General features: G+C 38.7%; 2 long non-coding RNA genes across 5 annotated transcripts in view; both read right to left on the reverse strand.

The window, feature by feature from the left end:
- Window positions 1-3972: 3972 nt before the first annotated feature.
- LOC308197856 overlaps window positions 3973-27581 on the reverse strand; it is a 318611-nt gene continuing 295002 nt past the window's right edge. For 2 of the 3 annotated variants that reach the window (XR_013953385.1, XR_013953386.1), the window contains one exon: window positions 4449-6873. This is a non-coding gene — a long non-coding RNA (uncharacterized lncRNA). Of the gene's footprint in view, window positions 4148-4448; window positions 6874-27581 lie in introns of those variants that run through there. The other variant, XR_013953384.1, reaches the window with a different exon arrangement.
- Window positions 14391-16973, reverse strand: LOC308197857. Of its 2 annotated transcripts, none has more exons than XR_013953393.1 (4): window positions 16912-16973; window positions 16299-16455; window positions 15490-15634; window positions 14391-15395 (listed from the first exon to the last, which is right to left on the reverse strand). It is a non-coding gene; the product is annotated as an uncharacterized lncRNA (long non-coding RNA). The 2 variants fall into 2 exon arrangements; XR_013953394.1 differs by having other exon boundaries at window positions 16877-16968.

A 27581-nucleotide genomic window follows, 5' to 3' on the forward strand; every position in this document is an offset into this window, starting at 1 on the left:
TTCAAAAAAGCCAAGTTTTTGCTGGTTGTGGTCTTCCAATATAATTAAAATAAAGATGTCAGCAGTCTGTATGAACTCTGCTCTTGTTTCCTAAAGATGATTTTCTTTCCTGCCTTAGGACTATCAGGATTACAGTGTTTGTGTTGTATACGGTGTCATGATGTTTGTTATTTGTCCCTTCATCTGCAATTTGTCCCCCATTGCAATGAAGCTATCCTACTTATATACTCAAACAACCTTTGGCTAGATCAGCAGGAAGATACCTCTTTTTACATGCCAAAAGTATCACCTAGGCACAAAATATAAAGTCTGACAGAAGGATGAAAACTGCACTGGAAGATCCCAAATTCCTCAGCTAGCCAGGTTGCACTATAAATATTTTCCAAGTCAGTAAAACTTCCTTAGCCATGCACACACCAAATATCATGTGCTTGCTGTGCACAGCTGAGTATTACACAGCTCCCTACCTACACCTGTGTGATCAGAGTCTGGATACTGCAGAATCAGAGTTGGAAGCTGAAGACTACCCACACTGAAATTCTTCTTTACCTGCATACCTGCAATCACTGACCTGAATTTAGATTTCTTTTTTCCTAAGATAATTCCCGAGAAGGGATTCTGTGGCTGGTTTCTCCTCTTTTGAAGCTGATATTTTCTTAATCCTTCAAAACTTCCATTGGAATTTTTCTGGCTTCCATATCTTAACAATAAGCAATATAGTCCTCATACACCAGTGCATAAGATACAACTTCAGTGGGAGAATCAGAATAGCTGATCACTAGGGAATTAGAGTTCTCATGCATGTGGGAAGGGGGTCAGAAGGCCCTTTGACTTCAGCCACTAATTCTTAGATTTGTTGCTAACCACTGGACATTGCAAATGAGGCACATAAGACCATACTCATAAGACCTGACATGATGTCCAAAAGGGTTCTTGTGGCTCTGAATCCAAACAGAAAGATGGACCCAGCTTGCTGAACTTATTTGCCACCCTCTTTTCAGAATTTTCTATTGACTTTCTTCTTGCATCTCTACTATTATTCTTTTGGCCTAATTTCCCCTGTTAATTGTCTTGAAAGACATCCTTGATGTTTGGAGTTTCACTATGTGCTAGAGCAGCTGTGAACAGATCTGAGTAATATCCATTGCCCCCTTTCTTTTGTGACTTTTTCCCAAAAAGAAACCAAACCCCTGCAGTTCTCTACCTATCTCTTCAAAATGCTAAGTAATTTACAGGCTGACTATCTTGAGATTCTTCCACCATTGCTGCATAAACCAAAGAGAAACTTGTTTAAATTCTCACTTCATTACCACACCTGTTGGAAATCACTGCTAGAACCTAGGTGTGAAAAATGTGTCTGTACTATACCTAGGAAGAAAAGCATACACACCAGCCTCAACGTAAGTGCATCACCACTGCTATAAAACAGACAAAACTACTTTGGTGACATTCACTGTTACGGTACGTTGACAAGTTCCCATTTAATTTACTACATATGGTTCTACATCTCCATAGCTACTCTCGTGAATTCATTATTCATTAAATAAGTGATGAATTTACTCAAATATTGCAGCCACATGGTCGACACAAATGCATTCTAATATTATTAACACGTTGCCAACTTGCAACTCTTCGAAGTCTGAGTAAATGTTTTGACAAGAAGAGGCAGCAAGAACAAATAAGTAGTAGCAGTCTAGATGAAGTTCAGCCATAGTTCTAACAGCTTTAAAGTCTTAACAGTGTTTTCACTGGGGCAGTACCAGATAAATTGCTCTTATGTGTGCATACAAGAGACTAAAATTCCTTTGAAAGTTTATAATTTCTCATGGGAAAACACAACATAAAAGTTACTTTTACTCATAGAAAAACAACACCATATTTTCCTGTCAACCTTTGCTGTTGGGAATTTCAAACTTTTTGCATTTTTTCCCTGTGATTCTTTGTCGACCCGAGGGACAGGCGTTTACAACATAATTTACTTTCAGCGCGTCTCTGTAAATCATTGTAATACTTTCTATGGCTAGTAAGAAAAAAAAAAAAGCACTCTCAAGTTGGACTGACAAACTACTTTTCCAAGCCTTCAACAGGAAAGTAAAAACCCCTCTGTTTCAGGGACATGGAGAGATATACAAAAGGAATGCATTTTACAAGACTTTTACATGAATGTTTGTATTTAGAGGTTGTAATATTTATTGGGAAATATTTATTGAACTGTATTTACTTGCAGTAAAATATACAGAATGCATGGAAAATAAAAAGTGTCTGTAACACAAAGGAAAAAGCACCAACATCTTATTGTTGTAGAAGGCAGTATTTTTTTCTTACTGTTATTGAGATCTGTTGTTGTCACTGTTGTTGTACAAGCTTAACAGCGTTGTCTTGGATTAGGTGATTTAAGTATGGTCTGTTATAAAAAAAAATAAAGCTGGAAACCTGTAGAGCCTTTCAGCCTCACTTTTTGAGGCTGCTGCTAATATCAAGGCTCATTCAGTTTTACATTAGAACTTGATGACTTGCACATTGGTTGAACCTTCACCTTTTACAACCTTAATGGGGATTTATTAGCTATTTCACAGTGTGTAAATTTGAATCTAGGTCAGATGAGGAAGAAAAATAGGGCAAATCTGGGCCTTAAGTATAACCTGCATATAATATATCAGGATAAAAAAAAAAAAAGGTGCAAAATTAAACAGATGATTAAAAGTGTCTAGAGCAGTCATAGTTTGAAAAAAGAGCTTGATAAATTAGGGGTGTTAGTAGGTGGCTTTTTTTTTTTTTTTTTTGAGTTCAAACCCAGGTGAATGGTGAAAGTCTGGTTTCCACACAAATTCAGCAGATTAAGGAGTTAAAATAGCTTGTTAACCTGTTTCTGCTAACTGCTCGCAAGAGGAAATGTAACACAGGTGTGTTTGATATTCACAAGATTAAAGCTTTTGTCTACCATCAAATGTTCACCACATTAAAGCTGTTTTAATGAGGTACTGGAAGATAATGAATGTAAGCCTCTAATTCACTGCAGAAGAGACAGCTTGTCCCTGCTCTGACCCTGCTGCAGCCAGGTATCTACAACTACATATTAGTCACACATAGACCAAGAGACGTGTGTGAAATGAAATAGCCATTACCTGCTGCAGTTCGCATCTGCCAAAAATGGATCTGGTTCAGGTGCCAGAACTTTTCTGCTCAATGTCCTGGAAATCTGTCCTCAGATATCCCCAGTATGATGCTAGCTGTCCCTTACCAGCTCTTACAGGAAGGCTGCCTGGAGGAGGAAGAAAAAGAGAAAAAAAAACAAAAAACATAAAAGGCAGACACAAGGAGGAAGGACTTTTACAGTGATTAAGGGAAAAAATGGATGCAAATTAATGTTATTGCTCAGTTATCACTCATCCTGATACTTAGAGGTGCTTAGAATGTCAATAGCTGGAGTGAGTAAATGTTGGAAAGGGCTTTCTGGTTCAGCTAGTTTTGTACCTAATGTTTGATGGATCTACCCTCCCTACTAAGAGAAGGTATGTTGCCTGTTTAGTTATTCTTAATAGAATAAGCTCCAAATAAAAATAAAATAAAGATCCTGAAAGGTTCTCCAAACCAGATTTATTTTGGCATGCATATGCAGGAAACTATGTACTGTAGCAAGTTTTAAATACTGTATTTGGACACTAATTCTCAACTGCCGTCATCAGTTTGCTGACAGCCATCTGCTTGGACCCTGCTCCTTCCTCCCGTTCAGCACCGCTAAAGTAAAATATTGACAGAAACAACTTCTGCAGCAAAAGTGGAAAAGTTAATAACATAACTGAAGTCACACAGGATTTTTCTTTAATGTTCTGGAGCTCTCCTACAGTTTTGTTTTGCTCAAGTCTTAATTTAGAAGTGTCCCACCCACCCTAAAAATAGGAGGTTGTATAGCCTGCTATCTTTAGATGAACAGGTTACCAAGGAGAAATCTATCACTATAAGTGCCTACCAGATAGTTCATGTGACTTAATCCTAATGAGCAGTACACGTGCTCCCAGAGAAGCTGGCACGCTGGGAGGTGCGTTGTCAGTCAGTGCAGGGAAAGAAGTTGTCACGGCACGGCTGTTGCTGAGGCTGCCGAAAGCTGCAGTAACACGTGCAGCAGATTGTTAAAATTCAAATTTACCTGCAAAAAGATTTTGGACAGTGATGTAGAGAGCCTGTGCAATCCCTTACATTGTGCTTGCAGCAGACTGCCAGCTTGATGCTCTCAGAGCTGCCTCGGCACTTCCAAACAAACCCTGAGCCTCGCTGGACTTGGATATTTTTGTTCAGATCATGGTTTGTGATGTTCCCCACCTGAATGAGTCTGAGCTGCTCCATCTCAGTATGAAGCAGGCTCTACCTTCAGCTATTTGCAGGAAATGTCATTAAAGCTCTTGCACACAGGGCAATGCACAGTAGATGACTTTGCCACTTTAAATTTATTTATCATATCTATTTATAATACATGAATCTTTTATATTTTATGGCAATACCATTGCTGTTTGTAGATTTACATCTCTTATTAAATTTCACACACAACAAAACACAATGCTATAGAAATATATAGCCCTACAAACTGATTCAAGACTTCTAATGCAAGTGGTCTTACCATCTGCAATATTCCTTTCTAAATTGTGCCATTACATCCCACAAATTGACTTGCAGTGAAAGACAATTTCTTTTTATTCTCTTACAACTTTGTAGTAGAAAGGGAGAAAGAATCTATCCCATAAAGAACAGAGTAGTTTCCATGCTGAACTCTCTACCATATACATCTGTGGCCACAGATCTGCAGATACATATATGTCCAATCTGAAATCAGCCTTGAGAGTTGATGAGTATGTTTGTTTTGTTGACAGGATCAGTGGTAAATTTATTGGAAAAATAATGCCTTTGGGAAGATCAAAAAAAATAAATTAGAAAAGTTCCATTGTCAAGTGGAAAATTTGAGTAGTGATGCAGGGAGGGTAACAGAAGCTAGGAATTGTTTGTGAGTGAAGACAAAGTCTCATTGTCAAAACTAACATCTGAAAATGGCAACATTACTTTTTTTTTTTTTGAGAAACATTTTCAAAATTTGACCTGTTTTTTCTTCCCATAGTACAACAGTAAGTCTGTTCCATCATTCCCAGGCAGTGCATTGCTTTCCAGTGCCTGCATATTGTGCAGCCCTGCAGGTGAGTGTGTGGGTGAAGGGGGCAAGCACCACATCTCTGCATTGGCAGGGCAGTGAGATGTTTCCTTGCTATTCCCGCTCATTTCTGCCTTCCCCATTTGCACCACTTCCCCACTCTGGGCTAACCTTCCCAAACCTTGCTTAAAGTCCTTTATGATAGTCTTCCAGGCACCTCCACCTCTCTCCAGTGACCCTGCAGCTCTCTTCATCCCCAAGTACAGCAAAGTCAGATCCCTGTGTCTCAAATGCTGAACCATGTAGCTAGAAATTCCATTTCTGCACCACAACCTCAACCACAAAAACAACACGTCATTCTTAAGAAGCTCTTAGCCTGATAGGTAAGGGTTCTCTAAGAAAATGCAAGTTATTTTAAACAGCCTGCCACAAGTGTGGTGAGGATGGCTTACCAGCCTTATCGGTCTACCTTGTAGGTTCTTTGTTATGGTCTGTAGCTGGAGGTGCTGAGGCATCTTAAGAAAGCCACAGGCATAAACCACATAAAGAGATTAAAGATGTGATTGGGAGAGGCAGGAGGAAGTGCTCCTGTCTTCTTGTGTACGTTCTTCTGAAGGTACTTGCATCTTCTACGCAGGCCCATACATTTCCAGAAGTGCCTTTAGAAATATCTGTGTGTTTTCCCAAAACCATGAAAAAACAGCAAAATCCAAGCGGGGAACAGTACTTACAGAACCAAAATCAAGCATGATGGAAAAACTATCCAAAGACATCGTTGCTCTTTCATAGTCATCCATTTTTCCTACTATTTCTCTATAGGGAAGAAGCACAACAGATTGCTGCCTCTTTGCACATTGGCGGAAGGCTTTAATCCTTTGTCAAGGCTTTCTCAATTAAAATCACAGTTAAATGCTGTAGGATTTAGCTACACATGTTAAAGAAGGTACGTTTTCTCTAGCAGCCATTCTCGCTAGTTTTTCTGTTGCAGTGCTATGCAGCTTCATGTGCATATTTATTTTCAAGGTCCAATTTCTATTTTAGAAGTCACAGCAAGTTCTGAGACAATTTGGAACTAAACTGTTGTTGTTGTTGTGGGAGATTTCTTTTGTACCTGAAGTAACATTTTATTAGGAAGGAGGATGTGGAGGAAGATGTATTAATTTATTTTGATAATATTGTTAGAACTGGTTTGAGCTAAAAAACTTATTTTAATTTGCAAAAATATATATATAAACAGGGCATTAATGATAAAGAAGTCATAGAAGTGATGAAATCCACACTGCAAAGTATTTTGTTTCTACAACATCTCCAATGCAAATGGTGAACATTCACTTAGGTTTTAATTCCTGACATAGAAGAATGTATTTATTATAAAATATGTATGGGAAATAACAAACTTTCAGAATGGGGTTATAAACCTGGTCTAGGTCCCACAGATAAATTATATAATAAAGGAATACAATATCATACATTTGGGATATTAAAAGAAGCAAGTATGTCTTATACAGAAGTCCATCTAAGGAAGACTTTGTTGCCTGTTGTGACGTGGTGACATCCGAGAGATCAGGACACTTCTCTCCCATTAAGAGCAGTTGCCAGAAGTACAGAGCACAAATCTCAGCATGCTCCTGCTGGCACGGGATGTGGCCTGTGGCATTCATCAGCGTCCATTCATGACCAGTGCCTGGCAGGGGAATTCCTTGCCATAAAGCTGTGGTCATGAGTCCAATCAAAAGCTACAAAAAAAAAAAAGAGAGGAAAATTGGTAAAGGTCTTTTCTATATATACTTCTCACTGAAATGTAATATCTTCAGACTGCTTCTTGGTGTAGCATCTTTGATGCCAGCATTTATGTCAGATGAGTCTTCAAATCTGACAATTGACGTCACTGGAGAATCTACAAGATTTCTGCTAGCAAAGTCTCATAAAATAGACCGTCTATTTTCCCAGCAAACCAAACTCTTCTTCCTGACTAGCATAAGACATAAGCGTGCGCCCAGTTCTGTATATCCATATCTAATTGCGAGGTCACACCTTTCTTTAATGAGTTTGCTAAAAGTTTATAGCAAGTTTCCTCAGTGACACAGGTAGGGTTTCATTGATCTCCAGCTGGGCTGTCATTAAAGAGGATGGGGTTCCAATTTCTGATTAATGAAAATTATAATTATGTACAGATAATGGAGAGAGAGACATGTTTCCATGTTACTTTAAACAAAGAAGAGTTAAGGCCTTATCTTAACTATGCATTGGCACTGCAATGCGAAATGGTCATGCAAAATTAATTTTTAATGTGTTCAATTTATATTAAAAATTTCTGCAAGTGTGTGAATTTTTTTTTTCTAAGGCTGGAGTGCTACTTCATTTACAATATTCCCTGAAGGTGTTTTTTTTTTTTCTTTCCTCTCCTTTTTTTTTTTTTAAAGAGACTCTTAAACTGAAGCCATTTTAAGGGTTTTATGAGACATTATGTGAGCTTTCATATGCAAGTTAGTCGTTAAGTACCAGATATTATATTCTGTAATATGCTTAAGTGATATTAGAGGCTGTATATAGCCTGCAGTAATGGCTATTGCTGCTTTTTTAATTTATCAAGAAAATGTTGCTTAAATAAGGAGCAAATCAGTGATTGGGTGTAGAAAATATAAATGTAAAGGAAGTAACAGTATTGTTGCAACACACTTTGCATGTCCAGCTTCACTGGGGAGCAAGCACAGAGTCTGCTTTCCCCTACTCCTGTTGCCACACATGGCAAGTCCCATACATGCAGTGCTTAGAGGTATGCCAAAAGAGAAATTTTACTGAGTCTCACTGAATAGTATTTAAACATTGTTCCTCAAGACTTCATGAGAATTAATATTATGCCCCTGGAAACTGTGTTTGTTTGTTTGTTTATTTATTTATTTATTTTTGTACAATTCTTGGCATTCAAACAAAATAACATCTCACATTTGGACTTAAACCGGTGAAGTTTTTGAATGTTCAGCCTACAAAGAGAAATATTTTTGTTAAGCTGGATTCATTGGTCAAGCTATGAAAGCTAGGTTAAAAAAAAAAAAAAAAAAAGAAAAAAAAAGAAACAACCCTCACATGGCAAAGAAACTTAAAAAAAAAAAAAGGAAGAAAATAAACCTTTAAGCTAACACACTTGTAGAAATAGAAAAGTCACTTCACTTTAACATTTGCTTCTTGCTTGTTCTGACACAGAAATAAACACTTGCAGTTGTGCTGAACAGAAGTGGGATGCAGGAATGTTTTGCACAGATCACCCTGAGCAATGCTACCTGATTTTGGCCACAGAGGCCTCCACCACCCACCTCCCCTTCCCTTTGACTGGAGACCAGGGGCAGGCTGCAGAGCTCATTCCTTCTCCTCTGATCAGGGACCACTCTTCTGTGCCCAGCTGCAAATTCCCACTTTCGTTCAGAGTTATGATTGAAGAAATGTATTTTAAATGAGAAATCATCTTTTCCATTTTCTTTCCCTCTCCCAGCTGCTGATTCCCACCCTGATTCCTGTTTTGGAGCTGTGATTAATGTGCTTCTTTTAAAAAAAAAAACAAAAAAAAAAACACATCATCCTTCTCTCTCCTTCCCTGCCTCCTCCCCCTCCTCCTCCTGGTCCTCCTCACAGCTGTGGATCCTCACTCTTACTTCCTTCACCATCTCTGTCATTCCCGCTCTCCTCCCTCCCCTGGCTCGCTTAAATATTTCAGAGAAAAGCAATCCGGCTTCATCCAGGCTTCACGGCACTGCCTCTCCTCTTGCCTGCGCTCATTCTCACTTGCTGTCTCTGGGAGGAATGGGGCCCTTGGCATGTTCGTAGCCGCCTCTCTAATGAACTTGGTTGCAAATGAGCATAAAGCTAAGCACCAAATTGGCAATATGGACCTCGGCAAGAGCTAGCAAAGGGATTTGAGGACCCTCTCTTGAAGAACAATTTTGCAGGCAATGCATGGGCCCAGGCTCTCCAAAGTGATGTAGCAAAAGCCCAGGACAAACATCTCATTCCCTCTGTCGGGTCTCTGCATCTCGATGACCTCATGCCTGAAATCTCTTTCATGCCAGAAGTCAGCAGCCCGGAGGGACTTTCTTGGCTAGGAGAAGTTGGCCAAGTGGGACACAGGTCCGTGCTGCAGGGCAGGGGAGGTCAGGACAAGGTTAGCTGTTTTCCCCTAAATGATAAAGCCTCCCTTGGCCATTTTTTTCACTGTTTATGATTGCTGTGAATTCCCTTAATGGGCTGGGATACTTGGCCCAGCCTCCCAAGTCTACAGTAGCTATCAAGCAAACTGTGTATTCACCACTTGACAAACTGCTCCTCCTTTCACCACGAAATCCTCATTGATGGCTCCCAAATCTAAGCAAGAGGAAAATACAGTAGCCTCCAAGGGAAATGTGGTAGTGTTTAGTGTCTACAGCTATTGCATGGGGATTTCTTATGGTTAGAGGACAAGCTGCTGCTTCCCATCACTGCGCCTTTTAGGTGGCTTTTGCTTTTCTTTGGGGAGCTTCCTGCAATTCATTCACCTGGTTTGGATGAGAAAGTCACAGTGCTGCCAAGTGTATTTTGGTTTGTCTCTTTCTATGGCAAATTCACAGAAAGCTGGACTGAAGGTTAACAGAAAACAAAGCAAACGTACAAATAAACAAACAAGCAAAATCCAATAGACAGAAAGCAGTAATAAATATAACAAGTCTATCAGCACCTGAGCCACCTCCTCTCTCCACTGACCCCAAGCCTCAGCTTGCTCGGCTGCAGAACCTTTTCCTCAGCCATTTCTGGACTCTGATTTTAGGAGCCAACTTTTATCCAGTTTCAAGCTCTTTCATATGGTTTTCTAAACCATTTTACGCATTCCCCTAGGGCTATGTGAGGAAGCTTCTCTATGGAGGTTTCCTGTTAGTGTCCATGTGGTCAAAGGCCAATTAGGCTTTTCAACAGTCACAAACTTCAGTCCTGTAATTTTGAGCTTGAACTGGCTTAATCCATGGTAAGCGACACCAGCATCTGCTTCTCTTCTCCCTCCCACCCTTTCGCATGCACACAAAAAGTCTCACAAAATTTATGAAGATATCTTCCCATTCTTCACCTGTATACATGTGCCTTTATGTCTATGTACTAGCTATGTGTGTGCAAGTATGTGCATATGTGCTCTTCACGTGTGCTGATGTACCTTCCCCTAATTATATACAAACAGATGTTTATATATAGAATGCATATTATAAATTTAAATCAATACAAGAACATAAATCTGAATAAATCACAGCTAAGCTGCAGCTTAAAATAAACATTCTGGAAAAAAAAAGCAAATAAACTTTTTTTTTTCCTTCTTTTTTTTTTTTTTGGCAGAATGTTTATTTATTTAACAACAGCGATGCAGTTGCTTACACTTTCTACAAATGTTTTATCTCTTCTTCCTCCGCACCTGTCCCTGAGTGAATAGAGCCACATCTGTCTCATCTTGGCATAACAAGTACACATCTACATCTGTGAAAGATGATTCCATTTTTGAAGGAAACACTGTCTACTTTTACACTCCTGCAGTCTGCTAGAAATTATTACACAATGGATTTTGTGTCTTGCAGGAAGGCTGCTAAATAGTGAATAGCGAGATTGGAAATGATACAACAAAAATAATGCTCTACTTTAACAAACAGATAGCCAGATATAAATATAAATATATGTTTATTCTAAACTTTACAGATATGATAGATGCACTGATTAGTGTTACCTTCAATTTACTGTTTCTAGCATAGCGGACTCTCACTTAAAAAGCTCAGGAAATGGAAACTGTAGAGTACAGGGACAGTAATTGGATATAGACACTGTCACCCATCAGCTGCCGAGTCAAAGACTGGATGAATTTGGTAACAACTTAAAAAAAAAAAAAAGCTGATGGTTTTTTAGTAGCAAATATGAAATGAAATAATGGGCTCCACAGAAAACAGTAGGTGGGGTTTGGATCTTTCCCCAGAATTCTCAGTACCCTTTATTTGTCCCTTCCCAACAAAAAGGTCACTTTTGGGCGGGGGAAACAACCCCAGCCTGAGCCAGGGCATGGGAAGATGTGCGGGGAGGAACCATGCCCAGATCCGGCAACCTGCCGTGGTGGTACACGGCATGAGATGACTTTTGGTCCTCTGGGAAAGCCAAGGGTGCCCAGCTGTGGGGTCAGCAGGGCCAGTGAGCTCTTGATTTAGAACAGCCATTTGCTATCCAGGGTTAAGTTAATAATGACATTCAGCAGCTCATTAAATAAATGAAGAGGTGAGCTTTAGCTGATATAGTTAAGAGTTTAATGAGGTAAAATAGCAAAATAGCCAAAAACCTCTTGCTGACTGCATCACCAGTGATACTGAACTGATGAGTAGCAGTTGTGTTATGGACTTCTTTTATGGGCTTGGCTATGAAAGCTGAAGCAAAAAATAAAGGTAAAGTGTCCTGGAGCTCCTCGTTCACTGTCGCACTTTTTTCACCATCGCTACCTCCACTGTGTACCACGGCTCTTGTAGTAGCAGAGCGGGAGCTGCAAAAACCAAGCCAGAGGGTGGCAGCCAGGAAGGTCTGCTCAGCTTCTCACCTGGAGGCCTGGGAGAGCATTAACCCAACACATTTGTGGGACTCAGTGGCTGGTGCAAGCCATTTTATACATTTCCCCAGAGGTACATGAGGAAGCCTCGTGCTGACATGTCTGCATCTGCTGCCCAACCAGATAACACGCTATTTTCAATCTGCATGGATGGCAGAGAAGTTTCACTGAAAAATGAGGCCTGGCCAGGAACTTTGTCTATGGAAAAAATATGTCTGTAGTAAAATTTGGTTTCACTGCTTTCCATCACTTCCTGGCCATTTTTCATCTTTTGCCAACCTGGAGATCTGTGCAAAGTATAAGAAACCTTCCTTACTGTGTTACCCACTGAGAACTTTGAACTTAAAAAGAAAAAAGGAAAAGTAAATACTGAAGTGACAGAGTTGTTTTCAAAGAATAACGTTATTTCTCTCTCACACTTTCTGTTGCTTTTCCTTCACTGTGTTGTAGGACAGAGTGAGAGCAAGACTGATTCATTCCTCTGTGATTTCAAAACAATCCAAAACATGGTCAGATCAAAAAGAAATCAGTAAGTGTTCACGAGTTTAGTTTCAAAAGTGAATTATTTCACTGGTGAAAAAATTCCAATCAGAGTATGCTGTTAATTGTAATTATATTTTAAAACACATATAGAGATTTAATGAAAAATCGTCCTGGAACCTTTATCAGCCTAAGACCCTTCACATCATTACAGAAAGGGTCCTTAATGCTTCAACAAATGGAGCTGATGATTTTCATTTAATGCAAATATGAAGAAGACAGAACAACTTGTACTGAGCTAGACTGTCCTTCTGCATACTGCATTGAGGTACATAGGTCTCATATGCCATGATGCCATCCCTCTTTCCTCTTTTTTTTTTTTTTTTCAGTGTTTCATGTACTATCTTTAGGCTTTCTCAAAATTAACTGCTTGATTTACCCATCCTTCCTGGGAATTTATGATTCATATCTTCTTTTTTTTTCCTCTCTCTTCTGCCAGACCTTTCCAACTCCCAACTGCTGTTCCTTCTTCTATATTAAGCACCCCAGGCACTGATGTACTTGACAATGCCCTGTACTTTAAACACACACACAATAGCACACTAGCAATCTGAGAAATTTTCTAGCATGACATACATACACGAACTTCAGATTCCCGTCCTTTCACCATCTTAGCAGATACCTTTTATTTACTTTCTTATCTTCTTTGCATTTGTTTAAAATATTATTGTTATAAAGCTATATATTTATATATATATATAATCATTGGCAGAGTTATATAATGTGTATTATTTACTTAATAGCTGTTCTGGTCTATTGGGTAAATATATAGTCAGGCAGTTTTTAAAAACACGTATTACATACCCAAGAGACCAGAGAGACTCTGAAGGAGCTGTTCCAGTCTATTGGGTAAATATGTATTTAGGCAATTTTTCAAAATATGTTAAAAACTCCTTTAGTGCCATTCTGGTCAATTGGTTAAATATGTATTTAGGCTTTTTTTTTTTTTTTTAAATGACTTTTATGTATTTGATAACTGAAGAAACTGTAACCACTAAGTATGTTTTCATAATTTTACCTATGAGTATCACTTGTATTTGCTCTCTATATTTCAGCTCTGTTCCCTGCTGTTGTATCTATCACAAGGCCAAGAGCCACACATCATGGTCATCATCACAGAGAGCACTGGCATGAGCAAAGGATAAAATGAACATTTGCACATGCAAGCAACATTATGAATGACATTAACCCTTCTGATTGTAATCCTTGCTCACTAAGAGTGATGCTCTGCATACAGTTTTCCTGCATTTGGCTCTCTGTCGGTGGACTGACATACTTTGCATTGTGCTGTGCTGGTTAGATTGATGGATATTTTTAAACCATCTGCATTTTCGATATTCAGAGGCACAAAATGGCATTCAGAAGCCCTGCTGTCAACTCTGGGTTTGTTTGTATGAGTGAAGTTTAGCACATGCTTAAGTATGAGCTAGATCATGGCTCAACTAACAGCATTTACATCACTCTAAATTTAAATACCTGATTTTATACATATAAAATTATATATATATATACATATATATTCCTCCCAAATCATTTTAGGTGTTCAAGGTGATAGGATAATCAGATGTGACGGCTGAGCTATAACACAAGTTTCTGAAAATCTTAATGTAAAGTAGCTATGACAGATGTTAACATGCTGGGGTTTGTATAGCTTCTGCTATATTTCAGCTGAAGATATGTATTTACATGTAGTTCTTTCTGAGTGATCTCTGGTGACAATTTTATACATTGATAGAAGCAGGGGCTGGGCTTTACACAGTGACTCAAGAGAGGTAAATAAAGAGACCTTTTCAGGCTTGTTCTTATTAATCCATAGTTTTCAAGACAATTATATTTGTTCCATGTTCCCTCTTTTCTCTGTCTCCCTTTAGGGGTCCAGCATCTCCACAGAACTGCTGTTGTAAATTAATCCAAATCTTATTGTTATAAAAATAGGAATGAACAAGTATGTCCTTCCTCTCTTCCCACTGCTTGAGCAGACAGCCTAAATTCCATTTTGGTTTATTCCTTAATGACACATTATTAACTGTCCACACAGAATCGATCATATTCAGCCTGCAAAGGTCTGTCCATAGTTAGAGTATCTTTGTTTGCCTTTGCTGGCAATTGTTTTAGGTTGGAAAGGTCTTGGCCAGCTTTCTCCAGGTGGGTTCTCAGCTTTTCTTGTATACATACGCTCATGGTACAGAAGCCCAAATCCTCCTGTATTTTGTTCCTCTATTGTCATCAACATTTTAAAATTAATAATAGTCCTTGCAAAATATAATTCTGTGCCACTAGCAAGTGAAAACACCATCTAATGTGAGGAGAGAGGGTTGTGACTTTAGAGGAAAGTAACGTAGAGGAAAAGAGGCAAAAGCAAGCATGGAAACAAGAGGAACACACGAGCCCAGGAACAAGTACATCTGCAGGTGGAAATGAAAGTTTGGTTAGCTATCTGTATATATCTTAAATAGGCCTATGCTAACCTAGAAATACTCATGTTGAAGTCAGTGGGGCCACTCCTTTTCTTAAATTTAAGCCAAGTGTAATCCTTTACAGATTGTAGTAAAATGATGTCACCATTTCAAATCAATCAACTAGTTTGTTTTATATTAATACAAGTTTAATGCAAGTTTAATTCTGAGGAATTTTTTTTTAAGAAGAAGAAATATGGAAAAATATTGAGAAGAATTCTCATATGGAATATTGATACATGAAAATATTGATAAGAACTCTGAATAAATTTGATGAGTTATCACCAAAACAAATTTATTATCCAAATTATTAGACCAGCTGTAATGCTAGTATAAAAATAACAGTGCATTTGAAGTGATGCTACGTCAGTCACATAATTTCATAAACAATGATCAAATCCCATCAGTATAAAAAAACATCTTGTCTGTCAAATATTATGAGATGCTTTCCAGATCCACCAGTGTATCCAGGCCTTTCCATTAATCAGTACTATATAGGCTTTTTTCTTTATAAATCATTGAGCTGGATGCCGAGAGATGCTCTCAACAGGAACTGTTGCTGTGTAACATACTCAAGCCTGAAATGTGATTCTATTTTTATAATACAAGGATCCCTGCTGGCTGAGGGGAGTGCTGGTAGGTCCTGTGTCCAGATCTGGATGTCAAGTTCATTCTGTAGAAAGGGTAAAATTCCATACTTATTAATATTCTAGTTTGTTGGGGTTGGCAGGGGCCAGGGATTTTTTTTTTTTTTTTCACCAACTTACTTCATAAGTTATTGGTGAGGTTTTTCTTTTCAAAGGATACTCATGCCTTGCCAGGCAAAATGTGGGTAAACTGTAACTGAAGCTTCTGAAATAGCTCTGCCAAACTGCTTCAGTCCTGCCTATTAAACCATCCTCACGGCCCTCTCTTAAATTAAAAAAAAAAAAAAAAAGCTTATGCATTTTTGCATTTTTACACCAAAATAATTACTGAGCCAACTAAGGCAAAGTACTTCAGTAGATTAAAAGACAAAAGAAAAAAAAAAATTTCTAAAAGTATATTAACTATCTTTACAACACACAATGTATATAAAGAAACAGCCACTATTGTTCCATAGCCAGGAGATTTCTCTGCTTGTATTTGGCAGTAACTATAACAGGGTAGGATACTGGGTTAACTTGCTACTGGCATAACCTGATTTGGCAAATTCTGTGATCCTGAGAATATTCTTATTCTATCAAAACATGTGACAGCCTTGTGATGGGCATGAATGGGGGATGAGATCAGACCACCAAACCCAATTACATTAGATTAAACAGAAATGTGATGTTTTCAATAGTCAAAAAACACTGGAGACATCATCAAAGCTATCAGTGCCCATCTCTTTGCAATCTCTACTAGGATCATTTTGTTCCCTCAGCATTGATCTACTACAAAACTGAAAACTAATTTAAAGGAGGAAAGATCTTCAAATATTTATGTCTGAATATATGTGCGGGCAAAATGCAGACTGAAAGCCAACAACTTGTTATGATAGCCTGGGTGAACACTAAACCTGAGGCCCGGTCCAAATCCCATCAAGAAAGACCACCTTCCACTGCCTACAGTGGACATTAGACTAGGCCCACGTCTCCTTCCAGGTCTGTGCCCACACACATTTTCTTTCTGAACTTTTTCTGTTGCAAAAGTTGTGGGAAGTCTGTGCATACAACCACGGGATTTGTCTGGGTGTCCTTTGGTCGGAGCAGCTGAAGCAGAGAGGGAAAGAGAAAAATTCCCGCTGAGGAGGAGGTGCACAGAAGTACCCATGGGTGCAGAAGGGATAAAAAACATCAGGCAGCATGTTTGTTAGCTTAGTGGTAACCCAGCCCTGTCTAACAGGCATTTATATTGTCTCGTGATATTAAGTAAACTCAAAATCATAAAACCAATGAAAGAAGTTTATCTATTGAAACTAGCTGGACTCAAGACACCCCTGTACTCTGTCACCATCTGCGAGAGAAAATGAAGGTGCTACAAAATATCTGCATGACATGTCTTCTGGCACTGACTTTCCCCTCAAAAGCACACACCAGCATATCCAGGGGCTCCTTTCCCTTTGAAATATGAGTCTTATTTCTGTAGTCTGCTCTCAACACCACTCAGACTGAAATGGATATTATACATTACCATTAAATGTCATCATTTTACTATTTTTCTCTGACCTCTGCAATGCAGCAGTGGAAGTAGAGACTCCTCCTCAGGATTTCTTAGGATTTCTTTGACCCGGAAAAAAATAAACAAAAAAACCCACAACTCTTTCTCAGCCATGAAGAAGCATGAAAGTTTACATCGCCAGCCTGCTGTGTTTGGTCCATTGCTTCTGGGAAGAGCGAGGGAAGGAGACCAGTACTGAGATGCCCCCTGGATGTGCAGACATGCTGTAAACTGTGAGGTGACTCTAATGAGAACGATGCAGATCCAACAAAGCCAGTGGGACCAATTCAAATGCGGATTGAAATAGAAAACCCCTCCTCATGCCAAAATCTACTCCTGTGCTTATATCTGTGGCACACATGGATGGACTGAGCTCCAGCACATCTGAGCACAAGGCTTCTGCCTCCAGGAGATGCTGAGCCCCAGGCTGGGGTAAAAACTCCTCCTTGTCAGGGAGTAGAAGAAACCTCCAGCTTTGTAGGATGCCCATCTGAGAGGGGGTCAGCATAGATATTGTGCTATTTTTTTTAATTTTATTTTATTTATTTTATAGTTTTACTAAAACACATAGAAGAGAGAGGGGTCTCCTTACAGGATGTCATGCACTATCCACTGAGAAGAGATAAACATGAATCCTGTTTTTTTTTTAATCTTACACCGTATTATCCTGAAAGCAACTTAGTATGTATTGACAATGATATCTTATGATATTGAACTTAAAAACAAACAAACGTACAAAAACTTCAAATGCTTTCAGACTTCTTCATTTCATTTTAGCTACAATCTAAGTGCTTGGAAAGCCTATGGTGGACTTCTTTATCTGATGTATAAAAAAAAAAAACAAAACTATTTATTTCTCTAAAATGTTAGTTAACTAGCTTGTGAGAAATTTTCTTACAGGGAAAGTTTCCAAAATCACTGTCATGCAGCTTCATGGCATTTTCTCAGCTCTTGTATTTGCTCCTTCTCCACACCTCTTCCCCAGTGCATAGAGGCACATCTGTCTGTTTTCTGCCTTATCAAGCAGACATCTACATCTGTGAGGAAAACTCCACTTCCTTAGCTAAAAACCTGTATCTGATTGTGGTAATAAAGCACTACTTCCTCAGTTCAAAACATACATCAGACAGGACCAATTACTTCAAATGACTCATAGCAACAGGCAAAGCAATAGTCGTCTTTTCAAAGCCTTTGAACTTCTACCGCTTCAAAGGTGTACTAAAACGTGGTTATGAGGCGATTGTCTAAAATTGCCAAATTACCAGTTTCCAAGCTTTGACGTTTGTTATTTTGAGCAACTAGACAAAGGAAAGCAGTTCGCTCACCCGCTGAGAAAAAAAAAAGAGCAAAACATAAAGATATTTCCTAGGTGAGGAGAGCTCTTAATACGGTGCATTCTTGAACACAAAACAGAAGAATAGTCATGCTTTAAAGTAATCAAATAAAATAATTAGATTATCAAACAATACACAACAATAATGCAAAATGCAAACAATATGATCCAAAGCTACCGAGTGAATTTAACAGGCTCTTAATCACATCCTGGAGGTCAGAGAGGCTCAAGGCGTTATTAATGGGAATCAAAGCTTTTCACCTTTAGGTCACCAATCTGAATGTAGCACAGGTTGGTTGTGACTGAACATCATTACCATCTGGTAATTACTGGAGAGGCTATCTGACATGGGCTTGTGGTCTCAGCAACCTCAAAAGGGAAGTATTTGCAGAAACCAGCAGGAGAACATGCCTCAACTTCAGTGGGCAGTTAGGACAAAATGGTGTCATAGATTGAGGTCTGACCCAACAGAAGACAAAAGTATCTGCAGCTCAGAGCCCTTACTTCAGTGAGACTTCATATATGTAGAAGGTTACAAATGAGAGTTTCAGTGCTTTCTACTACTTCAGAGTTATACTAAATGCAGTTATGAAATTATTCTTTAAAATTGCCAAATTATTTGTTTCCAAGATATCAGTGGACTGGTGTTGCATTGGACAGAAAGTTAATAACGCACTGTCCTTGATGGTGGTGGGTCCGCCTGACAAGAACTATGTACGTTGATAAAGACATGCAATAAAACATTTTTACTCTCGTTGGTTAATAGCTCTTCTGTGGACAGACTGATCTACTCTCTATAACTCATAATCATGAAATTAATTTTTAAAAATGAAAGAAGAATCTTATACTGAAAATCATAAAGTATGTTCTTATTACCTACTGTTCCAAACACCATTGGGCCTTCATTATACAACTATTTTTTTTATCTTCCAATATTAAGACCACATTTAAATAAAGACATCTTCGATAATCTATTTCTGCTTGCTTCACTTTCATATTATAGCATTGTTTTAGTTATATCATGATTCATTTAACTGAAGCTTTATCTACTTAAAAATAAAGGTGACTGAGCATGTATTCGGAGGGCATTTGACAGAACCTACCACATTCCATGTCAAATAAAAAGGAGGTTTTGGCTCACCAACATTGTGGCATTGTTTGAAAAGATAATGAAAGCTGAATTTATCCATATAGGTGGATACTTTCCACAAGTCTTTAAAGAAACAAGGGAGAGGTTTTACCATCACATACTTTTGCACTATATTTATATGGCAAAAAAAAAAAAAAAAAAAAAGCTCTGAATCTCTTCTTTTGGAATGCTTTATATCTATTCACATTTGTGTACAACTTCTATCAGCAGGTTCCAGCTCCACTAGATCATACTTACTTTGACTTGAACATTGGTCTTCAATATCAGAAGAACCTTAGTGGTTCATTCAGAAGGTTTTGGGCCTCCTCTGGGCCCATTAGGAATAAGCATTAGAGAATGGGCTCTGATGTTACTAATTTTTCTAAGGGACTGGGTAGACAGAGCCTGGGTAAATCCAGGTGAATAACTGCTGAATATTTATTTTTTCATTCATTGTTATATGTATTCATTAGTTTACTTTCAATAAATTATTGGGGCTTATTCCCAAGAAGGGTCATTGTGAAAATTCAGCACTGAGAATTCAAAGTGCCTCACTCAAATGGTACTGGACAGAGCAAACTTAACAGGATCCCATTCCCTAGCTGGTGTAACCAGCCTTTTCATTATGTATTTACTCATGTTTAAGAAATCAACATCCAGGTTCCATTTACATTTGACAATATCGACATTAAAACTGTTGTTTTAATGCCATTCAAATACAGAAATGTAATAAAAGAGAGGCAGAAAAAAGTTCATTTAAAAATTCCAATGAATATTCACAAAGGAGAACTGCTCAGGGCTAGAAGTCACTTCTGGCTTTGGTAAGAGAAAGCCTACAGGCACTTTTTTTATGAGTAAGGTACATCTGTTCAGGCAGTGTACTTCGCTATCACCATAGTTTTGTTTTCTAGACTGAAGATCCTTCAAGTCTAGCAGCTCAGATGCTTGCATCCGTCTGTACCCTTTTGGGTAAATACCTGTCACTTTAGGCAGCCTTCTCTGATTATCTCCTCCACAGTGAGATTCAGATTGCCCCAGTTGTACACTGTTTTCTCTCCTCTGGCACATGGTCAATTGCCACCAACCCATGTCTTCAAGCTTCACTCCAGTTATGGAGTTTGCCTCCAACAGCTGCTGCCTTCTCTCACTTATAAAATGGAAAGGACCTCTGAGATCATTTGATGGAATGAAGGCACATGGGCTACCCATTCACTCTCTCTTCAGTTAGTTTCTACACCCATCTCTTTGCTAGGCACGTTTGGATGTGTACAGTTGGCAGATAGAGCAACTCCATTGTTGAGACCTGGCTTTCTTACACTCTATGACGAACAATGTTATGCAAAAGAGGAATGAATTTTTAGTATTATATAGCAAATCAGTTTGTTACAATTCTTTCTGCTGAACAGAAATCTCTTTGCTATGCTTTAAGGAGTCAAACAGCAGGTACTTTTGTATAAAGCTAGAGCTTCAGCTTTGTCTCGAGTCAACAAAAATGCTCTGATCGCTCCAGGGAAAGAAATTTTAAAAAGAATATATTCTTATCCTTATATACTTGCCACTAACCTGAAAGGACCAAGGAAATGCACTTAGGATCTGTGCAAGAGGCTGAAAATGTCACTGCAATCTAAGCCAATATCACTCTCATTTCTTCCACTCACCATTCTCCATGTCAAAGTCCAGTCTGTACTTTCCTATTCTCCCAGAGCATACCCACTCACATCTATAGAGACTTTATTGACAAAAATCACGTTATGTTATACCCAATGTATGTTCTATTTTCAATTTCCTAGAAAAATGAGGTATTAATATTGCCATTATTCTTAAATATCAGTAGTATCTCTGAAAGAGGATCACCAGCCTGGAAAAGATGAGAAGCACTGGCAGAGAGCATAAATTGCCCATGTATTTCCTTTCATCACAGGACAATGAACGCACAGAACCAGGGAACAACCAACCATTTGGAGGAACTTTTTATGTTCTCTATACTTTGATACAACTCTGAATGATGTTTTCTGTCATCCACTGAGGATCTGAATTTATGAGCACGTCAGCGCATACATTTAAACTGAGGATGCCCAGATGGGGAAATCCTCTCGCTAGCAGTATGGAATACCCATCTGCTGCATATTAATACTGTTCAGGGGATTATTGCCTCATGCTGCCTGGCTGTTACAGTTGGTGTTTAGAGGCTGGGATGTAGGCGTATGTACCAGCATGGCTCTGGAATGAGGATTAGGTTGAACCACCGTGGGACAGTGGCAAAATTAATTGAAAACTCTGAGATGGCCCATTCTGAACAGAAAAAGTTTTGAAAAGGAGAAAGTCCTCTTACAGTACCAATTCAGTCAAATAATATGTTTATGGCACTGGTATTAGATCAAGAGAAACAGTTAACTGAAACAATGAAATGTAACTGTTAAAAATTATAAGCTATCAAATGTCAGCTAGGGACATTTAAGGGAAGAACTGAAGCTTATAAATAAGAAATGATGTAGAAATTAAACAAACAACCCATGGAGACTCAGGTTTCTTCCTTTATCTCTGTCCCCCCTCCTGCCCCCTCCCCCGTCCCCCCATTTCTTATGTTAAACTACCCAATAAACACTCTTTGAATGGGAGAGGTTTAATCTATGTGCAAAAAGGGAGTTAAAGGCCAATTCAGCTTTATTTTTTTTTTTCTTTCCTTTCCTGGAGGCCTCTTTTTTATTTTCTTTCTAGGTATTGATTGTGAAAGTGATATCACACCAGAAGGTGCATTGATATGGTGTTGAGTAACAGAAAACTGCAAAGACTCCTTACAGTATAATCAAAGCCTCTGTCCAAGCCCCACACTCTGATGAAATCCAATCAATAGGGACGATTAAATGACACATACAGAGCCATCAATATTAAATACAGTCCATTTCCTGTACAAGAGCAGTGCAATGTAAAGTGGACAAGATAAAACTTGAATAGGCAGGTTATTTACGATGCCTGTACAGCATTTAAGCAGTGATGAAAGTTAGAAGCACACATCATTTGCATATTAATCAGAAAAGCAAGTAAGCTTTTGCAGTGAGTTTAAAATATAGTTTTGTGGGTTTGCAATGTTTCCAAACGACAACTTTTTCAAGTTATATTTTTTGAAAGGCAAAGTCACAGGGGATTTGAAACCAAACTAAAATATTGTAGATGCTGCAATCTGTGATTTTGACAAGTCATTTGGTTCTTACAGAGCCTGTTCAGAAGACCAAATCACTTGATGTGAAGGATGGGGTTTGTGATAATTCATGACAAAATCACTCTGCATTCTGCATCCAGAGGTGGGCAGAAGCCTTCTAGGAAGCACCGTATTTTTTTTACTGGGAGCAAACTCACGATATCCAGAGAGTTTTCTTCAGTCACACAAACACTGAGGGCATGTCTATGCTGAAAGGCAGCACAAGGCAGCCAAAACCCAAAGCAGCAAGTCCTCCTGGTATGGTGCAGTGCTGTGCCACACAGTGTCGGCAGCGTGGGTCCACTCACATGGGTTCAGCACTGAACTTGGCAGAACTTCTCAGCTCCCAACTCCAGGCTGGCATCACCTTGGCTGGATCTGAGAAGGCATTTCCAAACCTGAGGCAGCAGTAGCAGAGCAAACCCTGCCCAGCTGGAGTGCAGAAGCTTCACAGCCACTGACAACCACCTTTGTTTTTATGCAGAGTGAAGAAAATGTTCACCTCCTATGCTCCTCCTGATGCTATTGTTTCTACTGTAACAATATCAGGAGACGTAGAGGTAATTTTAGATTTGAATCACAGAGAATGTGATTCTCAGAGAATGAAAGACCTTATTTCCAGCAAGTCACCTTCCCCAAGAACAGTGGCTATACCAAGCAGATGTGATGTTTGTGGATTTGGGATCTTCCTGTAGCTATTAGGGTTATAGGAGGGACCTGGGCATCTGTCTGTCATGGGCAGAATGCATGCATTGAGCTTCTCTTGAGTGAAGAGATATTGAGAGAAGGGAGGAGAGGCAGTCACCCATGCGATCTCTTCTAGTTTGGGATGCCCAGGCAAAGGGACTGCTTTTCTGATGGTTGGACCTCAGTGCCAAGAGGCAGTATACATCTTTTACATAAACAACTGTTTAGACACCCCAGAAGAAATGATTCTTCTAGGACAGAAGGGAAAAATGAGGCAAGGAAAGGTGTTTGCTATAGCCCTTGTGCTTTGCTTGCCCAGGAAAACAAATAGCTGTCACTTTGATTAGTCACTAGAACAGACTTTGTTTTAAATTCAAAACCAAAAGAAACAAGCTGGTACAACCAGGAAAAGAAAAAAAAAATCAACCTGGCATGTCTTCTATAACATGTCACTCCTGCAGAAAGATTTTTCCAAAGGAAGGTTTTTCTTTGTCGCATTCGCTGGTGAGCTTGCTTCAGAGATACACTGTGGTGCTCTCCCTGGGCTGCACACCATCTGAGGCAACCAGCTGAGAGCAATGCCTTTTGGTAAACTCCCACCACCTCTCTGCTGTGCTATACGAAATGTTTTCACCAGTTCTTACAGATTCCATGTGTTGCAGCCACTAAAAACCACTTCTAATGAGGCTGGTTTCCTTCTGACATTTTTTTTCATACCATGACTTCATGATGTGCAGGTGGGAAAAACAAGAGCAAATTAGATATCTCCTAGGAAAAGCAACAACTTCATAAAAATATAAAAATAGGTTAAAAATATGGATTGCCAGCCAAACAGTCAATGATGCCACACTGCCTTTTGTTCTTAAAAAGTAAGAAAAAGGGTGAATGACTTCACTGAAGAGGGAAGGCAGACAAAAGCATCAGCAGATTGGGAGAGAGGTGCTGCTGTGCTACCCCTTATCTCCACATTGTTCATTGCTTTTCACACATGAATTCTTGTCATATTGATTGCTAAATATGTCTTTTTATTTTCTCTTCTTTTTATATTAATTCATTCTTTTTCAGCAATAAACTTTCACAGTCCCTTTGAAGCCAGTAGATAAAATTCCTTATCACCAAAACTTGCAATGGTTTGAGTGGAAACCCTGTAGGACTGCTTACAAGTTTAAAGTTAATCATATATTTATGTCCTTTGTTGTAGTGGGCCATAAATACTTGGCGTCTTCAGTATGAAATCCCTTCATTTTAACACAATTTTCTAGGATTTTTAAAAAACTCCTTGATAAAAGTTTTACAGAGAAAGTGAGCCTGAAAAATGTTCTTGGAGATGACACTACTCTCTGCCAGGACACTTTCACAAATAGTGTGGGGACAGCAGGTTGTTTGCCAATGAAAAGCTACTTTCTCTTGACAAAATTGAAAATTGATGACAAAGTGATTGGGTATTTCTCAAAATGCTGTCAAAAGTAATGACATTGGGTGTGTTCCAATTAGTTTTGTAGGCTTTCAAGACACAGCTCTCTCTCCTTGCCTTATGTGTAAAAACTTTGTGTTGAGAGTCTATTCCCCTGAAGGACAGCTATAAGTGCTACAGCTCCCAACATTTTCTTGGGAATAAGATTGAACTGACATATTTAGTCTTGACTAAATTAGCAAATTTCATTTTGCAAAATCTGATCTTTCTTCTCCAGTTTGACCCAGCATTATTTACACATGCTGCAGGCTTGTAGGTCAATTTGAAGTCAAGAGAATACGGTACAGGATGCTGATAGGATAATGAAGTTCATTTTGATTGACCGGTAATTAACTACGCCTTTGTGAGATAGAGGCATCACAAGCCCTCAGATACACTGAGCATGCCACTGCCAGGAGAAGAAGGGAGACGAAAGCTGCAGCAACTTCAACATCTGGCCTCTTTATGCTGATGGAGCTGGTAACCAAGATCTCCCTCTCTCCCTCACTATCTAAAGTACAAACAATATAAAGACAGGATTGGATTGATATGGAATGCTACATAAAATGTTTGCTTATAATTATTTCTAGCACCCTTTTGAAGCTTAGGGATAAAACATTTCTAATTATTCATCAGGCCGTTGGAACTCCTAGGCCTCTGTAATAGGGATTTAGCAGAACAACAAATAACATACAGGGATCCAGATGAAAGGAGTGAATTTGAAGGGATTATTAACATAAAAAAGCAAATGACTATTTGATGGAGTTACAACAATGCAGAGAGTCAGACAGGGATAGCGAAATAATGCTAATTGATAAATACATAGCTGCTTAAGCTTTAATTTGAGCTGTAGAATAGTTGTAAAATGAGTGATACCTGTAATTTTCTTTAAAAAACAAACAAACAAACAAACAAAAAAAGTTTGAAATGAATATATAAGGAAACCCCCTCAAAAAAACACCACCTCAAATGCACCTTTTCTGCATCCCTCCATTTTCACCACTTGCTATTGTTCCACTGGTTATTACTGTTGCAACAAACAATTATTTAAAAGGCAGAACCAGAAAGTTCTAATACTTTATATACTTTGTATACAATTTTGCTTCCCAGTTTAGGATGGGAGCCAGGATGTATTTGTAAGATCTTGTGGTCTGTGCAGATATGAACCCCACGAGCCACAGGAATCAAGTGGTAGCAGAGGAACGAAGAACTGATTTTCTGTTCACTACAATCAAAGTACTATAAAAGTTCTATGTGATCATAATCAAAATTTCTCAAAGAAAAAAAGCAAACAAACAAACAAATAAGCAAGAAAACAAACACTCCAAAACCAACAAACAACCCCCAAACCCAAAGACAAAGTAAACCAAAGCAGAATTCATGAACAGTTTGAGGTGCTTGTCCAGTCCTATTCCCTCATTTCTCATTAAGACAGCCAATCTTTAGTCTTTAACTAAGGACCCCTACAAGATAAAAGTGGAATGTAAAACACTAAATAGGATAAATCTCTCATATTCGGCCCTGTTATGAGCAGGATCACTACCAATACACTAACAATTCCCCATAAAAATTGTTTTTGAGAGAACAGAGGCTGTCATGCCTAAAAGGAGGGAACGAAAGAAATCTGAATTTGTACGTACATGCGGCTCAAAATCCATGGATAGGAGACTTACCAGCCACTCTGCAAGCTGTGTGCTTCATTATATCACAAACACAGTCTTAAAGGGCAAAGATATGCAAAGCAGATGTATTGTAACTATCTCTAAATCGGAATTTCAATGTAAGATGTTCTTCAACAGCTCTATACAGTCACTTAGAAGCTTTCTTCCCCTCCTTAACGAAGGTAAAACGTTAGCATTATAAATTGCAGCTTACAGAAATCATATTCAGACTTTAAAAGAGAGAGAGAGAGAGAGAGAGAAACTGTACGCACTAGATTAGCAGGGGTGGATCGTCTTGTTGAGAGTTGTGCTGCCAAAGCCTATTAAAGTAATTCACGTTTTATACATAGACATTACCATTTTCTCTGAACTATAACGTCCTTGGAGTATTACTCCACAGAGACATCCAAAATCCACTTTAGATGGGGCTCAAAGGCGCAGTTTGAGATTTACCTGTGTGACTTGTCTTGCAGGTGACAAGCATTAAGGAGGAAAATCTACACTTTGTCAGATAAGCAGGAATTCTCCGTTTCTTAATTCACTTGGAAAGAAAGGATAATTACCTGAACTAAATTTCTGTGCCCATCTGAAATGGACTCTAGGGACAATCCCGCAGATTAATGTTCTAAGAACATAAGATTCAGAAAGAGAACATAGAAAAAGTATGAAATAGGATCTGTTTTAACAACCTGGATCAAAAACTGTATCCTGAACTGAGGGGAGGGAGAATCAGAGGACGGGGTAAATCCAGAGCAGCATTAATGCATTTTGCTGCCTCAGCAGATTCTGATTTTGACTATAATAATAATGATGATTTTTAAAGGCTGACTTGTTTTTTCCCCCACATTCTGATGGATTTGGGGGATTTCCGTGACCTGAATGCTTCAGGCAAGATCCTAAGGTGATGTAAATCAGTATTGTTCCTCTGAAATATGGACAGATTCATCCCTTCATACCAGCTATCGCTTTTCTGTTCATTTGCAGTATGGTAATAATCTGGGGATGTTAATTATTTTTTTTTTCTGTGTTTTATGCGATGCTGCCTCTGCCTCCTCCCTGCCTCAAATTGTTTTGGTTTTGTTCTTTTTGTTGTTGTTGTTATTGCTCCATGTCTGCTAAGTAAATCTGTGGCGTGTTACTTTAAAAATGAAATAAAGCTTGTGTTCATAGTGACAGTCAATAACACTACAGCATTATAATCAATTGCTATTTGTAG

This window comes from Anser brachyrhynchus (assembly GCF_964034855.1).
Source record: "Anser brachyrhynchus genome assembly, chromosome: 7".
Classification (NCBI taxonomy): domain Eukaryota; kingdom Metazoa; phylum Chordata; class Aves; order Anseriformes; family Anatidae; genus Anser; species Anser brachyrhynchus.